General features: G+C 47.4%; 1 protein-coding gene across 4 annotated transcripts in view; it reads right to left on the bottom strand.

Annotated features, from left to right (window-relative positions):
• Window positions 1-16,618, bottom strand: part of FRMD5 (FERM domain containing 5) — a 313,513-nt gene that overhangs the window by 44,908 nt on the left and 251,987 nt on the right. The window lies entirely within an intron of this gene.

The raw sequence follows: 16,618 nt of genomic DNA, 5'->3' as shown, positions 1-16,618 counted from the left end.
CCATATTGTAATGCATTAGACAGTCTCGAGTTCCAAGGCTTTTTGCACCTAGAAGGAGCCCAAGAATGCTTCATTCCACAAAGATGTCACAGAAGTCAGAGGAGAGTCAGGTAAGCCCAGTTCCAATATCAAATGCACGAAGCTTTCAGAACTCGCAGGAGCGGGGCAAGTCAGTGTGGGACACACCGAGGCCAGCAGGCCCTGCCTCTAATGTAGATCCTGAATCCACCCACTTGTCTCCGTCCCCATTACCAACCCCAAGGTCAAGCCACCACCATCTCTCAACACCCTCTCTCCCCACAGCAAACAACGTGACCACGATTTAGACATGGGACATTTTATTGCTGAATATGTAACACAGGCATACGGATGTATTCGAACGTACGAAAGGATACACTACGAAGAGTAGTCTCCCTTCCACCCTGGTCACCCTGTGCCTCAGTTCCCCTCCCCAGAAGCAACCCATGACCAGCTCCTTGTGGATCCCTAATGTGGCTGTATACACGAGCAAGCCTATTTACAGATACATCACTTTTTAAAATACAGTGGCAACATAGTTTACGCTGTATTCTATTTCTTGTTTTTTTCCTCCTTAGCATCCCTTGCGAATCCTTCCCTGGCAGTACATACAGACAGGCCGCATGGTTTTTAAAAGCTGCAGACACTAGGATGAACCCACACTACTTACCCAGCTCCATATTCAGGGAACGCCTTTCTAATCTGCTATTACAAACAATGTGGCCATGAGCACACAGTGATCTTTAATTAGGTCACCGCTCTTGCTTAAGACTGTCAATGGCTTCCCATTGCTTTCAGAATAAAACCTAAACTCCAACCATGGCCTCCAAGGCTCTATACACCCTAGCTCATGCCTCCCATGAAATCCTCCCGAATCATTATCCTCACACCTCCCTTGCCATGGCATCTCTCCCTCATGCCTCAAAGCTTTCAGCTCCTGGGGTCTGTGTACGCCCTCTGCCTGAACCGCCCCTCCTCCAGCTCTTCCGGGGGGCCACACCTTCTCTCGAGGTCACAGCTCAACTGTCCTCTCTGCAGAGGTCTTTCCCCTACAGAAGGGCCCCTCCCAATTATGATCCGTTTATCCTGTTTATTCCCTTCCTGGGACTTACAACGGTCTGTAGTTATCTTGTTGATTTGTTTACTTGGTTTTTTTTTCCTGCCGGCTCCCTTTCTAGACTGTAATTTTCATGAAGGCAGGAGCCCTCCCGCAGAACTTAGCACAGGCCCTGGCCTACGGCAGCTGGGTCCTCAACAATTAGTCACTGAATAAGCAAACAACTGAAGGGATAGAAGGTGGAGGGTTGGCTAAAAGTTTTCATAAATTAGGAAATTAGGCTATTTCTAAACCTTTATCTTCTCCTTCAGAGACCAGCATCGGTATTTGGGATGAGCTGGAAGGAGGACGGCTTGCAGAAAGCCGTCAGAGTTATCTGGAGCTCTCTGCAAGACGGCAGTCTCTGGGCCTGTCCCCTGTGGTTTCTGCAGCTCAGTGGAGATGATCACCTGGGGGGGGGACTGTGTCTCATTTGCATCCAAAAGCAAGGCTGACTTCTAAAATCCAACATATCTCACCCTTGTGAAGGCCTAAGGGCCTGGTGCTGCTCCAAGAATGGGCAGACCTTTCCGACCTCCACAAAAGGTTTACACCTCACCACTTCCCTGTCCGCTGGTGCACCCTATACTTTCCAAGGAGAACTAGGGCAGGACAGCTGATCTCTCAGCAAATATCTTAAGAAGCTTATCCTTGCAGGATTAGAAGGATGAGTGGATAGGCGGCTCAAGTAAGGGAAGCAGTGCCATGAGGGTACCCGCCTTCCTCTCCTGCTGGCCCTACGCTCCCTCTCAGCACGACCCCAAGGCAGCTGCCCCTATCCTTACACCCTTTGATCTCCCACCAGACTCGGGGCAGACTTGGTACAGACCACACAGGGATTTCGGGGCAGGTTTTGCAAAAGACTCCATCAACAACTGTCTCTTTGGGCAGGGATTGCCAACTATTTCCTCACTGATACCCCCAGAGTGTGGGAAGAGCTTAAACTCTTCTGTAAGGTTCTTCCGGGAGCAGAGGAAATATGTTTAACTCTATCCCATGCGGCATGTCCTGTATTATTATCTCCCCCCCAACTACTGGACTGGAATATTAAGAACCAGTTGCATATTGTGAATATTTTTCTCTAAAAATTTTGCCTTGTATCGAGGGGGCTACTTCATGGTGATCAGTAGGGTGAGTTTTCATGGCTGACATAGTTCACTTCCATCCCTACAACAACTGTATTAGCAGGAGCCTGGGGTAGCCATGGGGAACATGTGCTTGTGGGAGAGAAATCATAAGAACTTTTAATGAGAATCATGTCTTCCATAAAAATTTTTATGAATAAAAATATGAATATATTCCATAAAAATACTTTTCATTTTCAGGAGCTGGCAGCTCGGATACACTCATAGGGACCTAAGCTGGCTTTGAACTTTATATTCAATAGATCCAAACTCAGAGTTCTCCCACTTTACAGGAAGAAAAAGAAAACATGGCTTTTCTCATCAGATTGTTGTGAAAAAAAAAAAAAAAATTCCATTATACTCCCCTTATATCAATAGAAAAGGATCTTTTTCTTGCTACTTTTCAGCATCTGGTGAAACTGATGATCCCCACCATGAAGTCATAGTTCCCTCAGGTCCATCTACTGGTGGTAGAGGCATGGTTTTGAGCTACAAGGCTCTTAAGAGACTAATGAAGAGAAGCATCTTCATTTGCTGTTTCTCTGGCTGGGTGGGAGGTGAGGGGAATGGGGAGAGAGGCAGAAAGAGAGTTCCCTCCTTATGGCAGAAGTCCATCAAGTTTAAATTCCAAGCAGAAACACAAAGGCAGAATCAACTCAGAGCACTGCCGTGGCACCCTTCACAGAGGGTTGCAACCCACTCTTGCCAGGGGCTGGTGGAGAGGCCTGAGGCAGTCTTCGGGCATGGGGCAGGGTGTGGGGGGGTGTCTCAGTCAGCCGAACCATCACAGCAGCCTCCCTACAAGAAGCTATTGGCAGGGACAAGTTCAGGAATTTTAAACTTGCTGTCCTTGTATTTTCAGAAGCCAGCCGGCAGTGTCCAAGGATTCTCTATCCATGGTCTCCCTGCACTACATCTAGGGCTTTCTGGAATATTCTGTGGCAGCCGAATCTTGTCTTTCAGTGGGACTCAAAGTCCAGGGAGTACTGTCTTCTTTTCCCATTGCCTACAGTTGCTCTGACGCCACATGCTAAACCCTGTGTTGTGTGCTGAGTGTTGTGCCACTGATTCCTCTGGAGAGAAGGGCACTTGGGTTGACAGGTGACTACTGTTTCGTCACCAGGTCAGGGTTCCAAGCCTGAGGATGCTTATCTTCAGGACGAGTGAGCTGCGGCAGAGCACCCGAATCCAGTGAACCCTCTGAGGTTATTCTCTTGCCAAAGATACCCCTGGGTCGAAATAACTTACTAAGCATCCACTTAAAAAATAAACTTATATTTTGTGAACTACAATAGGACCTATTGGAAAATAATACCTAGTAGTATTTGAAAATAATAGTGCATCTACATGCAATCCATTTACTCTCTCTGTATGGTATGCAGAGCGATGGACGGACTCTTTAGACTCACTCTGCAACTCTGAGGTTGGGAGAATTCATATTCTCGCTCCTCCCTGGAGCTCCAGGCTCTGGTTCTCTATTGTTTAGGAAGGAGACTGAGGCAGCAAGCAGTAAGCAGGCATGTGCCAGTGACCTAAACTATTCAAGGTTAATTGCATTTTCTGCCTCATAATCAATAACACTGGCCAGGAGAGCAGCTTTATTTTAGCCCATTGTGGGGTCAGTCCCAGGGACTCTGGCATCGCCCATCCTGATCAGAGCGGCTAATGTGTAGAAAGGTCCCCACTCATTAGGTCTCGCCTCATTTAATCAGCTTACCCGTGAGGTAGGCAGATTTTAAGTGAAAACTACGTGAGTCTTGAAGAGGCCAAGAGCGATCACAACTTTCCCGATCCCTGGGCTATGTGCTGTTAAAAAGGAAATGGCCACAGTTTCATGGGCCCTTAGAGAAGGTAGACGTGAGAGGGAGGGTAGTAGGCAGTGGGCACCTGCAGTCCAAGAGCATAAGAGCCCAGGGGGTGTCAGGATGCCACGGCAAGGAGGGGGTGCCTAGAGGAGAGGGCAAGGGCTAAACAAATCTCCTCAGGGACCTGGCAGGAAGGATGCAGTAGCAGGGGTGGGATGGCATCCCAGCCTCTGTTCTGGCTCAGCTTTATATTTAAATTTCTTAGAAGCCAGAGAAAGCCTACCTTCTTTATCAGTGTCCTCTGAACGCATGTGTGCGCCCATGGCTGCCAGGCTCAGGAGCAGAGGAGGGGGAATGCACCTGAACATCCCAGAGAAACGGCCATGTAGCTCCTCTTCTCAGGGCCATGGCATGAATAAGCTGAGCCAGGAAGTGTGAATCAATGCCCGGGGAGCGGTCCTGCCCCTGTGTTCACATGCTACACCCAGCCCAGCTTTCTGAGGCAGGAGGAGAAGGAGCCCGTGTGCCAATAGCGGTGGTGGTGGGGGGGGGCGCCGATTTCTTAACCTCAGCACCTTCCACACTCATTTATATTTTTCTTTGAAAGGAGGGAACTCTTGCTGAGCTCCTGGCTCAGGAGTCCACTTTTCTTGCTTAGTCGTAAACCCACAAAATCTGTCCAGGAACTGCTGAGGCTGCAGCAGGAAGAGCCGCCAAGCTCGCTCTGGGAGAAGATGGAGTAGCTCATTCCCGGGAGCAAAGAAGCCATACCGTCTTTGCAGCAGGTCCCCCCAGATGCAGCAGAGTCATAGGTGAGCCTGACCAGGCATGCTCTCAGCTCCTTAATCTAGAGGAGACAGAAGCCTGGACTCGGCAGGGAGGCCGGGAAGGATAGGGTCCAGGCAGGTACTAGGGATCCAGGCCATAGGGTCTGAGCCATGTGGCCAGGGGAGCCAGGTGGCGATGGGGCCCCGGGGGAGTGGCCAGACCCCAAGTGGAGAGAAGTCAGACTTTAGAAGGAGAGTATAGAGCTCACCCTGACTCCTGCAGCCACTGGCCTCACCTAGTTCTTACTAAAGGTAGCAACTTCCTGCCCCAACACCACCTCCCCCCATTTGACATGCAAACTGAGGGAGTGGGGGTGATTTTTATGATACAAAGAGATATCTGTAGGTTCAGATCCCAGGCATGGTGCCTCAGGGAGTCCTACTGGCAGTCCTTGCTGGGGTCAGAAAACAGCTGAGCTCAGTGCCACATGGTATAGCTTGTGGGGTGGGGGGAGGGAGGACACACATTTAGTCTGGAGCATGGAGGTCACTGTGTGCAAGCAAATGTCATGGGAGGGAGGACGAGTGCTCAATCAGCACAGACGGCCAAACCAGACTCAACAAGATCAATTAAGACCCTCTGAGCAGAGCCTTCAAAGCTGCTGCTGTCCATTCCAGAAGAGTGGGCCTTATGGGAAGGCTGGACTTCCCATGAGGTACCAGTGGTGAAGCTGCAAGAGGTAAGGCGCCCTCATGCCTCTGCGGGTTCCCTGGGCCCAGTGAAGTTCCTGGGAAGGAAAAAACTCAGAGCTGGGCCTGAAAAAAAGCAAATTTGTCTATCTTTCCCAGACCGAGGCCAGTCTCATAAGTCATGGGACTCTTAAAAGCTCCCTGTTTCTTGCTATCAACGGAGTGCACTTCTGTTGTATTTTTCCAGCCAGCACCGAATATCTCAGTGGACTAGTCATGTCACAGCTGCAGAATTACTGAAAACTCAGCCAGGCTTGTTTAGGGAAAACTCCGTACTTTGTATTTTTGTACTCTGTGAAGCTCATATTCTCTCTGACACACACACTCCGTGCCTCTCATAAAATGTTGCTTCAGATCACTCGTAAAAAAAGCCCAGCATTTTCAGGCAGACAGACCTCTCCTTGCCCCCAACCCTAAAGATAGACTAACAACTTATTTTATTGCCTCCCTGCTCCTCTTTTGCAAAGATTCCAAATGCACATGCTATTTGGCAAATCTGGGCATTTCTGGGGCTGTAGGGAGGGGGCCTGGGTGGCCGGGGTCAGCAATATGGCCAGCTCAGCAGTCTAACTGGTTCTCCTAACCCTGTAGCTATTCCTTCAATTTCCCTCCCTCTCAGCAGAAAACTGTTTATTTGCATGTACCAACAAACACGATGGATTCTGAGATGGACACAGTCTGTAAATGAAAGAGGCCAGGATTTTTGAGTCTTAGTGCAGTCTCCTTTTCAACTATTCTCTCAGGTCACTCATGTTCCCTAGAAGCCAAGATGGAGGCAAAGGGAGCAGAGAGGGGAAAGGCTCTGGGAAGATGGAGGCACGTGGGGACGAGCCCCAGGCTTGGAGTCAGGGCCCTGCTTTGTAGCTTCTCAGCTTGTGACCTCAGACCTGTCCCCTGATCTCTCCGAACTTCCATTTCTTTATCTATGAAACAAGGTTAATACTACATCTCTCTAAGGATTATTGTGAGGCTTAAAATAAGAGACAAGATATACATAAAAACCCTGTGTATTTTTTCGACCAAATTCCTCTGCTTCCTGTGATGTGTTTTTTCTTTAGGCTGAATGAACTTGAACATGACGAGGTCTTAGCAATGATCCACTGCACTCATGGAACAGAAGACAGAAGAGAAGAATACTCCGGTGGGTTCTGGCCATGGAATGTACCCTGATGGGGATGGCCACCATTTTGGAAGTCTGCCCCACAAGGCTCTCAAAGCACGGATTTGTGTCTTCTCCATACTCCAAAGCTATTTCCCTAAGACTAGGTTGGAAGAAGAGTAGAAAATATCAAATATATGCCATCAACCCAAATCCCCCAGGGGCCTGACAGCTTCTATTCTGTGCCATGGAGACAAAGGCAGAGCTTATGACCGGCTCTTGACACGTTCCTAATGCTTGGGAAAGAGGAGCTGAGAGCGGTGGGGGATGAGATACAACACAATTCCAACAGCCACTGTCCCCTTTAATGCCTTGGCATTAATTAGAATAAAAAGAGAAAAACATTTGGCAAAAGGTATTTCATTAAATTAACCCAGAGCCTCTATCTGTCTCAAAAAACATAACTGATTCTCTCTGGTGTTAAAGCCAGGGGAGCTAACTCTTGTCTCAGACTCTTCTAGGCGGAATCCTCAGGGGTCTGCCTGGCACATAAAAGGGGAAGGATGGACAAGCAGAGCCCACAGTTCTCTGATTGGAGCCCTGCGTTCGCCAGAGCTCATTCTGCCACTCAAAGCCACTGGTACTTGCAGCTGGGACAGAGAGGTTATGCTCATTGCCTCTCTTGAGAAGGATGGCCAGGGTCCCCCTTGAAAAACCCCTCATTGGAGCAATGAGAGCTCTGAGGCCAGGTGCCAGGGCCTGCCTGTCTGTGGTCCTGCAGGGGGGGCCCACCTCTCTGAGTGCCTCCCTTCCTAGCACGAAGTGGAAACAATCTCGCTGGCACAACACAACTGAGAGTCATGGGAGAGGACGGAGACAGCTGGGGTCAGGGGCCAAACAGACGGCAGAGAGACAGTTACTGTACACATGCTGAGACCTGGGAGAGCAACACGATAAACCCCAGATCTCCCAGCAGTGGCTGCCTCTAGGTAGAGGGGATGCGGGTGGGGGCAAGCTAGGAGGCAGATGGCCAGCTCACTTCAAAGCAGCGTTTCCTTGACAAGCAATGCATTCAGAACCACACCGTGCCCTGGACCAGGTTCTCAAACTTCAGCCTGCATCACCCCGAGTGCTGTTAAAACAGAATGCGGGGCCGCTGTCCTAGGGCCGCTGGTTTGGTGGGTCTGGGCCAGACCCTACAATGTGTGTCTCTAACAATGTTCCCAGGGGATGCTGCTGCTGGTTGTGGACCAGTAGACCTGATCCATCCCTGTCCAGCACCTGCTGGTCCCAAGCTGCTCTGGGAGCAAAGACCTCAAGGATGAGGGAGGAAACGCAGACATTTGAATTCCACCACAGCCCAGCTCGGACAGCCAAGTTCTCACTTGCGTTCTGCCCTCACCGTGTCACACACAACAGTACCGACTTCAGAGCATTAGGCTTGCAAAGGAAGTACCCCAGAGAGCTCTGCTCCTTCCTGCCAGGTTTTCAAATTCTGTCTTTTATGACAGTGGGCAGCTGCCCAATTCCGGCTGGAAAGTTCAAGCCCCCAATTACCATTTACTTTCGATGGCTAAGTAGCTCAAAACTCACTGCACTTTTGCCATGAACTAGATCATCACAAAGTAACGCCAGCAGTTACCCTCAAACCTGATTCAGAGAACAAGTTCCTTCCCGCTCCAGTTTTGCTGTCATTGGTAGGGAGTCTGTTTCCGAACCTTTTCCCTCCTGGCCTCTAGGGTCTCTTATCTAGGAGGTGGGTTGGGAGCTGCCCCAGACCTATGCCTGCTGCTCCCTTCTCTCTGGCTTCTCAGTCAGACTTCCATCTCGGTGCGTGACCTGCCTCCCCTCTCCTCTCACTTTTCCAGGACAGGATCCATCTGGTCTCCCATCGGGGGTGGGGAAATGGGTGGGTATAGAATGTGTGCCCCGGAGAGGTCATTCCATGCCAAGAAGGCAAGTCTTCTGTGTTGAGCATAGATCAGGGAGATGGGGAGGCAGAGTGATGGGAGAAAGGAAAGGCACATTCTTGGGCAAGTCATTTTCTTCTCTGAACCTCAGTTTCCCTCTGTCTAAATGATCCCACATCCCCTTACGTGCCCCAAGTCTCTGATTCTGTTATTAGTTGACCAGAGTAATCACACTCCAAGCCCATGTTCTCTTCAATGAGGATAAAAAAAGTTCAACAGAGAAAAAGCTAAACATGTAGCTGTAGAAGGTAGAGGTTTAACACATTTATTGTTAGTTTAATTAATTTAAAAAACTCGAGGCTGTTGCTCAAAGTAAATGGAAAGAGTAACTAAACAGAACTCATTCAATTCCAGAAACCGCCTCTAGCAGGTCTGAGACAGTGAAGGCCATTGTGTGAAACTATTATCTTGCTCTGAGTCTGGGCATTTTCTATTCCGCTGTGAGCGAAGGAAAAATCCTATCAGCTCATCCAGTGCACATCTCTGGCCTCACCCAGTGAAGACTGCTGCAGAATCTTCTCAGGGTGGGTCCTGAGACTACCACCCACTCCCCTCCAAGCCCCCGTTTCCCTGGCTATAACCAGAGTGGTAGTGGGATTTCTGAATTTCTATTTGCAAGGGGTTCCAGGAGACAGTCTGGCTCTTTTGTTTGCACAGCCCTGTATATAAGAGTAACTCAACTGTCCAATAAGGAAGGGATAGGGAATGACAGAGATGGGAAGGAGCTGACCACGTGTCCCTTCCAACCTCATCCTTCACTGTCCTAAATTTACCCAGAGGCAGAGCCTCTGAACCTGGGCTAAGGTAGAAGAGAAGGGTGTGCTGAGGCAAATGCCTCTGGGTCCATGAACTCATTAGTTTCCTGAGGGTTCTCCCAGATGTCATAATTCAGGGGCTAAACACCAACAGGTGCCTCTTGGTCTATAAATAATTCTTGGGCTTGGAAATGTATCTGCTAACATGCACTGAGAGAGGACCAGATCCCCAGAGCATCAGGTGAAAACACGGTCCAGGGCTTGTGGTGTGAAGGAGAAAACAAACAGAGGAAGCAAGACTTCTGGAAGTATGTTGCTTCCCCTCTGCAGTTTTTCAGCCTGAATGAAGAGCAGGAGAGAGAGCAGGGGAGGCAGGAGCCCGGAGCCCAGCACACCCTCGAGGCCTCTCACAGCTCCCTGTCATCTCTGTGCCTCCCTACAGCAAGGCCACCAACACTGAGACCAAGGGTCCCCTGAGGTCTGCATGGCAACACTGGTTGAGATGTTGCTGCTGAAGAAAATCTTGCACTGCAAAATCTGCTGCAAAGTGAATCTTGAGTAATTTGCAGACCACACAGTGGATGACAAGCCACTGGGACAAACACTCAGCTCAGCATAGATCTACTGAGGGCTTCCCTTGGGCTGAGCATTGCTTGAGCACTCTCAGGGTTGCAGAGATGGGGGACTTAGAGACACAAAATAGTGACTTGGAAAAAAGTCATCTTTGCTCTCATCTCATGGCACTCACACTTTGTATGACTGTCCTGCCCTACTGCTGCCCCTCTCACCTTCAGGGCCACATTCCTCCCCATTACCAGAAGAGACGGAGCGTGGCACACAGTGTTTGCCGTCTCAGCTCCATGCCTTGTACGTGATCCTCAGGAAGTAATTATTGGTCCACTACTACATGATAGGACCAGGCTGATAGCTTCCCCCTCCTGGGTCAACCCCTAATAGCCACTGAGATCAGGGTAGGGAAGAACAGAGGAGGACCATATTGGTCTGAGACTGTTCCTGGAGCTGGAGTCCCTGTCCAGAGCAGAGTCTCATTTAACCCTGGAAACTCATTGCAGGACTGATCTCCCAGCTATTACCTTTTGTCTAGTTTTCTGATTCTAACTTCCATAGGCTGTACTTGAGTGGGAGAGGGAACTCCCAGCCTAAATGCCACTGGGCACCAGAAAGGAGCCTACAATAGAGCCCAGTTCCAAAATCAGTGTTGAAGCCACAGTCATTAGAAAGGAAAACTTGGGTCTCCTTCCAGGAAGGTCTCTAGCTGGGTCCTTGCCATCGGAAATGGAATTAAAAGTTCAATACTGGGAAAAGGCTAATCGTTACATCTGCTTAATTATATTGATGTGAATGTCATAGCCAAGTTCTTTTTAGGGAGTTTGATGCTAGAAAATATTTTCAGGCTCCTGGGTTCAGATGGAATAGATTCAGGGTGTTTCTAACTTCTAGAAATCATCAAATGCCTTCCTACGGCAAAGTCCATGTGTCTCGGGACTTCCTCCTTCCCTTACGGTTTTTCTGATGCTTTGCCTGTCTTTCTGAAATATTTCCTGACACCTAGCTAAGGTGCCACAGGATCGGCTTCAGGCTTCAGTTCCTGAGCCCAGTGGATGGTTCATAACACGAGATCTGAGGATACCCGCCTTAGCCCTTGTCACAGGTCAGGTTCCTCAGGAAGTAGAGACTCTGGAAGAAAGTTTAGCATGCACGACATGTTCCAGAAGTGCTCTTGGGATCGACACCCATGGAAAAGAGTGGAGGGAGGCTGGAGTAGGCAGAGGGAGAAGCCGAGCTATGATGCAGGCCTGGTGTCGACCTGACTGATCCGTGGGGAGCTCTGAGTTAGAATGGCCCTCCAAAGTTGTTGTAAGTTGAGCCAAAATAGCCAGACCTTTTACACCCCTGCCTTGAACAGTCACTGGGTGTGGACCACTGCCAAGAGCACTCCCAGGGGGACCGGTGGGATGTCAGAGTCCATCACATCATTCTTAACACAAAGCCAAAATCCTAACTGCCATTTCCTAAGAGCCTACCCTGTGCAAAGCGTTCCACCAACATTATCTCTAAAGCTAAGAGCAATTCCATGAGGAACGTTTCTATTAACCCCATTTTACAAAAGAGGAAACTAGGTCTTGGTGGAGTTACAGGACGTGTCTAAGACCACATGACTAGTTTGTGGGACTCAGACCCAGGCCTGCCTTGCCCCAGAGTTCACACTCTTTCTATTATGCTAAACTCCCATCTTTGATTTTCTCATATGGTCCCTGTGGAAGCAACCTGTAATTTCTATCCTTCTCTGTAGGTTTGGGTTGGCTTTATAGTCCTCTGACTATATAGCTAAATGTGTAGTTAACACGACAGCTTGAATTCTCCTCTGAATTCTTTGGATCTCTTAGAACCGGGCACTACTGGCCCACTACAATCAGAAAACCACTCCCGTTGGAAAAAGCACAGATGCCGGCCTTCTCCAGGAGGGCACATAAAGGGAGAAATCCTCAAAACCAACAGGAAACCGGTAACGTAGTCACCAATATTTGAAGATGATGAAGGAGAAATAAGGTGCATTTAAGCCATATTTCTTTTTATTTTTTTCCTTAGGTTTTTTTGGGGGGTTGGGGTCAGAACATCTCCAAATTTCTATATCCCAGAGATTAGGGATTGGCTAGTAACCAATCCTAAATCCCACAGACTGGGGAGCTGAGGTTGGGTGTAACAGGAGAGATCTTATGTCCTCTTTCTCCATCCCCAAAGGCTGGTATCGATCTTGTTCATCCTTTGTACATTCCAGATATCCTTAATCTTCAACATGACATGCAGAGGCCAGAGAATATCATCAGCTCATGAAGAGAAAAGCTGCTTCAGCAAAATAATGCATTCCTGGCAAGTTTATTTGGCCTTGTGGGTCTTTCTCTTCAGGTAGAATGCCTTCTGTATTTTTTCAATCAGCCAAAGATGCTTACTTGGAAAAGTGTGTGACATTAGACTGTGTGAGTGACAGTCAATGGAATGGGCCCTGGAGTGGCCACCTTAGCAGATTCAACTCCTTTCTGCACTCCAAGTAAGAATTCTTTTGAGGCCATATTACTTAAGCCTATTCTCCTTGACAAGGGAGACTCTAGGGACAAAGAGTGATGGGATGATTCCCTCACTTTTCCATTAACCAAAGGTGAACCTTATTTTGGGGTAGGGGAGAATCTCTCTCAAGTCTAATGGAGTGATCTACGCCATCACAGAGGAATGTACAAGGCCCAGGGAAGATCTGGTGGAATGAGACAACCAGAAAGGAAGTGATTTACAAAGTGAGGTTTTTGTTTTTTGTTTTTTGTTTTTTAAGATTTATTTATTTATTTATCAGAGAGAAAGAGAGAGAGAGAGAGAGAGAGAGAGCAAGCGAGCACAGGCAGGCAGAGGCAGAGGGAGAAGCAGGCTCCCTGCTAAGCAAGGAGTCCAATGTGGGACTTGATCCCAGGACGCTGGGATCATGACCTGAGCTGAAGGCAGCCGCTTAACCAACTGAGCCATCCTGGTGTCCCTACCAAGTGAATTTTGAACAGTGCAGAGAACTTGCAGCCTAGGAGTGGGACATCGCCGAGGGAACTGCACGTGTAGAACAGGGCAGAAATTTCAGCCAAGTGCGCTGGTACAAGGAGGTCTGTTGCAGGAGATCAATATGAGGAGGCAGACAAGCGCCAGAGGGTGAATGGCCGTAAATGCCAGGCTAGGGACTTTATTTCATAGGTGATGGCAAGTGGTGGAAAGATTCTCAGTGGGAGTAAGACTTGAATAGATTTCATGCTGGTGGAGGAGGACTGGAAGATGGTAGGACCAGAAGCAGGAAGACTACTTGGAAAATCACTGAAGCACTCCTGATGAGCTCTGATGCACACCCAAGCTAAGATAATGGCAAGGAGGATAAAATGTAATGGGTTAAATACATTTTTAGATGGCAGAATAAATGATGGTCAAGTGACCAATTTGAAGAAGGGTGTAAATGAGAAAATGGAGGACAATTTCCACAATTTCAGTTCAGCAAGGAGACTGGGGAACAGGCTGAAAGGCTATCTTTATTTATTTTCTTTTTAAAGATTTTATTTATTTGACAGAAAGAGAGAGCAAGCACAAGCAGGGGAAGGAGGAGCGGGGAGAAGCAGGCTTCCCACGGAGCAGGGAGCCTGATGTGGGGCTCCATCCCAGAACCCTGAGATCATGACCTGAGCTGAAGGCAGACGCTTAGCCGACTGAGCCACCCAGGTGCCCTGAAAGGCTATCTTTATTTATTTTTATTTTTTAAGATTGTATTTATTTGTCAGAGAGAGAGAGAGAAAGAGAGAGAGAGCACAAGCAGGGAGAGCAATATGCAGAGGGAGAAGCAGGCTCCCCACTGAGCAGGGAGCCCGACTCAATCCAGGACCCTGGGATCATGACCTGAGCCAAAGGCAGACGTTTGACTGAGCCACCCAAGCCTCCCAAGGCTACTCTAAATTGAGCATCATTATGATGACTTTGGTGAATGGGTCATTAATTCCTTTAAGGCTCTGACTACTGAATTAATTAAGAATATAATTAAGATTTCTTAAAGCAGCCATTGCATTGATTTATTTTTAGAGCACACTGTTTTGGCGAATCTTGTCTTTTAAAAAAATGTTGTCAGAATACATTTCTTTCTCGTAGGTACCACAGTTGAATTGAATCAGCAAAGCAGAGAAACCATGTGTGTATCAATATTTGAGCCTTATTTTTTTTTAAACTTTTTTCCAGAGAGAGAGTGTGCCTGTGCGCACAGGAGAAGGGGCAGAGGGACAAAGAGAGAGAGAGAGAATCTTAAGCAGGTGCCACACCAAGTGCAGAGTCTGATGCCAGGCTCCATCTCACAACCCTGAGATCATGATCTGAGTTGAAATCAAGAGTCAGACACTTAACCAACTGAGCCACCCAGGCGCCCCTCAACTCGGAGATACTTATTCAAGAAATATATTAAGACAATTACTAGCACTCATATTTATCATCAAATTAAACATGACAGCTGCAAAATGTTTTCATTTCAAGTGGAATCTCAAATGGTTCATTTGCATTTTCTTTAACTCAGGAATATTGCTAGAAAAAGCCATGACTGCTGGTATAGGGTGGGGGGGGGGAGGGGGAATGTTTCATCTTCAGTTCTTCTGAGTTGAATGAAATATTTTAAGTTAATCATCTCTTTTCTGTCATTAGGGGATTTGTCCACATGTGTTTTTGCAAACTACAGCTGTTAGGAATTTATAATTTAAGAATTTAGGAGGGTCAAGAATACAGAATTCCAACTAATATCTGAAATGATAGCTTCCAAGACAAGAGTCCCTCACATCTACTGCCTCCGTCTTCTAGAGGAATCTAGTACAAGGGCTACTGCTGACATGTAGACATTTCCAAATGCAGCAACATTGGAACTCATTATGAGTTTTAACAACTTGCTTTTCAGAGCCTATGGGGCTTTGACAATCTAAATTTAGGTCTGCTTAATGGAATGGCTTTGCTTTAGAAAACAGTTCCCCCCCACCCAAGGGCTCTTTTATAACCCTATTCTCCCAAAATTCACTTAAACTTACTCTTTTGGAACAATGTTGGGGAAGGGGCAGGAGAGGGCCAGGATTACTTCATGGTATCTCAATTTTAAATGTTTACAATGAAATGCAATTTTTATTTTCAATGAAAACATATATAAAAGTTAAAATACAAATGAGTCACAGGTTATTAGGTATTCATTATCATAACACGAAGTTCACTTTCATGAATAAGTGTTCCATAAGCTAGAAAGTACTTTAATATTAAGGATTAATTAGACCCAGAACTTGCAGTTCTGGATATTTCACAGTACTTTTTATTCACTTGTTTCCTCGGTAGAATAGTATCTCCCCCCAATTCATGTCTGCCTGGAACACCACAATGTGACCCTACTTGGAAATAAGGTTTCAGCAGATGTAACTGATTAAGATGAGGATTGGGGAGGATTGGGTAGAGTTGGGTGAGCCCTGAATCAAATGGATGGTGTCCTTATGAGGAGGCCACGTGGACATGGGCACAGACATGGGCAGATGGAAAAGCCACGTAGAGATGGACGCAGAGGCCAGAGGGATGCAGGCACAGGGAGAGGAATGCTAAGAGTCACAGTGACCAGTAGAAGCTAGGATAAGGCAGGAAGAATTCTTCCCTAGAGCCTTCAGAAGGAGTATGGCCTTGCCAATGTCCTGATTTCAAACTTCTCATCTCCAGAACTGTGAGAAAACAAATTCCCAGGGCACCTGGGTGTCTCAGTGGGTTAAGCCTCTGCCTTTGGGTCAGGTCATCATCTCAGGGTCCTGGGATCAAGTCCCTCACCAGGTTCTCTGCTCATTGGGGAGCCTGTTTCCCCCTCTCTCTGCCTGCTTCTCTGCCTACTTGTGATCTCTCTGTCAAATAAATAAAATCTTTAAAAAAAAAAAAAAAAAAGAAAAGAAATTCCTGTTGTTCAGAGCCATGCAGTTTGTGATTATTCGTCACAGCAATCCTAGGAAAGTAATACCACTCCCTGGGTGAAAGTCCCACTCAGTGGATGGCAGTCCCTTTGACACTGAACGTGGCCTTGCGTTATTTAAATGTTTCATACATACATGGATGTTATGGTTTCATGTGTGGGGGGGATTTCAACTAATATCTGAAATGACAGTCTCATAGTCAAATTTCAATGATACTTAAATCTCCCCAGCACACAGCTATGCACCAAAAAGGCATTCAACAAACTCATTCTGAAATGATAACCTCAAAACCCGGCACTCCTGAGAACACTTCACTGACAAATCCTAAAGTCTCGGGTACTTAGGAGAAAAGTATTTTCCCAAACTAAATGTTCAATTAACCAAGAATTAATTTTCGTCACTTTAAAAAGGAAATGCTACGTGAAAGAAACTACCCAGAGGTGTCGATCCTTGTAGGCTTAGCTGGGCTCCTTGGAGTCTGTCCCACACACACAGTTAAGTATCAGCCAGAGATGAGGGCAGAATCTATGCACAGAATTTGGGGCTCTCCGCCCCCCCAACCCCGTCTCTCTCCTTTCAGGGATTTTCCTCTTCATTTTTTCAGCTGTTGTGGCTGTCCTACACTCTGACCTATGTGGGTTTGATACACACTGTGGGTCTCTTTGCACTTTAAATGGCCTTACAGGACACTAGATGCAACAGGCCCTCAAGCTAAAAGCCATAAAAGAATG

Source organism: Lontra canadensis, unplaced genomic scaffold (genome assembly GCF_010015895.1).
Source record: "Lontra canadensis isolate GAN:19392208 unplaced genomic scaffold, GSC_riverotter_1.0 scaffold12, whole genome shotgun sequence".
Lineage (NCBI taxonomy): Eukaryota > Metazoa > Chordata > Mammalia > Carnivora > Mustelidae > Lontra > Lontra canadensis.
The sequence above is the reverse complement of the archived record's forward strand: the minus strand, read 5'-3'. Positions and strand labels throughout refer to the sequence as shown.